Genomic DNA, 2,634 nt, shown 5'->3' on the forward strand with positions numbered 1-2,634 from the left:
TTTTCTTTTTGTATATATAAATAACAATTAAAATAAAGTAATATTTTTGTTAAAAAATAGAAGTTTTTTCTTTATCTTTTTATGTTAAGAACAATGACATGGACTATAACACATTAACACGTTTTGTTGCTGCAGATTAGTTGTGTACCGGAAGGTCCCTATCGGTCACGTTGACCAACACGTGCCATTTCGTCAGACACCCATGCATAGCCACGTACAAGCATCATCATCAACGTCGGCTCGGCATGAGGCCGAGAACCGACATCAGGCTGGTTAATGCAAATATGGACCATCATCATTCATCGAGTCGGCTCGGTCAGGTGCCGTGCCGACATAGAACATACCGGAAGTATACAGGCTGCCGTGTACGGACTGGACGGTTCGGTCATTTGCCGCTCCGACTAGTATTGATTAGACGGCTCGGCCTCTTGCCGAAGGGTTAGGCGAGTCATAACAAGTAATCACAGTCAAGAAAGGTAAGTACATGATTAAAGCCTAAACGACCAATTAGTACCGTATTACCTAATTTGGTAAACATCTGATAGGGCCCATCACGCTCAGGCCCATGTCAGATGCTATAAATAGGTCACACGTAACAAGGTATGTCACTGTTCATTTTTAACCTAGGTACTCGTGCATATACTAACTTGAGCGTCGGAGTACCTTTTGCAGGTACCTCCCCCCCCCTTTTGAAGACATCGTTGGAGCTCTTATTCGGTCCCCTTTCACCAGGAAGAACAGGAGTGTGCCCTCAGACAGGTACAAGCTGTCAGCAGAGGGGCTACCTAGAAAAATGACCAGCCTACATACAATAAAGGATTATAATAAGAACAACAAAATTATATTAGGAACAGAATAATGATCATGTTAGGACTTAGGACCTTTTTTATTTATTTATTTGTTTGCAAATAAATAGGTATGGCATTGGAACTCTATCTAAAAACATACCTAGGTCAGTCAAATGGTAGACGGGAGAAAGAAAATGTTGTGTTGTGGATCGTGATTGAAGGGATATGATATAAGTGTGGTGCAATCAGATGCTAGATCTGTATTATGTGAGGCCAAAAGTATCGCTTCAATCTCATAATCACTTAATTGTCAACTTTGATATCATTATATATGGAACCATTTTGATGCTCTAAATTAGACATCTGTCATAAGAGAAAAAGAAGGGGCCGGAAATCAAACTTTTATTATCCTCCACAATCTTATTACTCCTCGATAATATAATAATAATCATTCTAAAATTTTAAAATGACAGATAAATAAAAATAAATTTTCTTTTGAAAACCTAATAACAAGAATATATAACCTAGAGTCTATAATATAATATTTTTTTAAAAGGTGAAAAAAAATAGAAAACGGACGATCAAGTTACCTCGAGCCTATAATGGATTAAATTAAACATGGATTGCTGCTATTATAGGACCATAATTCCCTCTCCATTCTTGATTAAAACTATTTTGTGTTTTGAAAACTAAAATATGGTAATATAAAATCAATCCCGCCTACTATATATGGGTTCATTTATTTTTTTACCTACTTTATTTATTTCTTTATTTTTCTCTTACTTTTGTGCTTTACACAGACTCACCGTATAGTTTTAACATATTTTTTTATCAGCAAAAATAGTAGATAGAAAATAATAATCTCAAAATCATCAAGCAGGGCGTCAGTTGTTATTGTCAGAAAAAAATGTATTGAAAAAATACAAAGGATACCTGAACCTATATATAAGTGATTGAAAAGAAATGGCAAACTAATTCATTCTTAATTAATTAGATTTAATAAGTATTATAGGTCAGTTAATAAATAGTCGAAACTCATTAATGTCATAGCCAAAATACCACTATATTTGCTCAGTTTTAATATATATATATATATATATATATATATATATATATATATATATATATATATAAGTCAGTTTTAATTATAAAAATATTTTATTTTTACTTCTTATTTTCTTCTCCTATAATACAAAAACTTATTATGACAGAAGTATGTTTTTTTCTATCAAGTGACTCTATTATTAGAGAAAAGGTGGGAAAAGATCGTGTTCCCAAGATAAGATAAGCAAGTGTACACTTTCACAAATTAATAACACCGTGTTATCAGAGGAATGCCTTTAGAAATACGCAAATTATTGCTTTTGAAAATCCTAGTAAAAACCAATGGAAGTTATATAATAGCCTTACGTACCAAACTTGTTTTAATTTGTACGCATATATAAACTTTTAATCCTATTCTTCTAAATAAATTATATCATATATATTTATCAAAAGCTTTTCAACGTCAGCATAAAATAATTTTCAATAAGTCACAGTATTCTTGAGCAATGCTAAAAATTTATGACATTCAGATAAATGAAAGTCACATTATATTGGTATCATGCTTTCGGAATCTCCTTTTCGTCACCTTCAAAATTTTGGGTTTAACGTGGATCTGAATATTTGAAAGCAACCATTGATCTAACTTTTTATTAAAGCCAGCTTCCGCAATGATAACTACCTGTCTAATCAAATACACCCTTCTAAAGAAATAAAGGTAAAAAGATTAAAGTTAGTCGTGGTAAAGTTTTTTCCCTTCTTATTATTTTTCTAATAACGTTGAAAAATATAACCCTACCCTTCT

The sequence above is a fragment of the Cajanus cajan genome, chromosome 9 (genome assembly GCF_000230855.2).
Source record: "Cajanus cajan strain Asha chromosome 9, NIPB_CcT2T_4, whole genome shotgun sequence".
In the NCBI taxonomy this organism is placed as follows: Eukaryota; Viridiplantae; Streptophyta; class Magnoliopsida; order Fabales; family Fabaceae; genus Cajanus; species Cajanus cajan.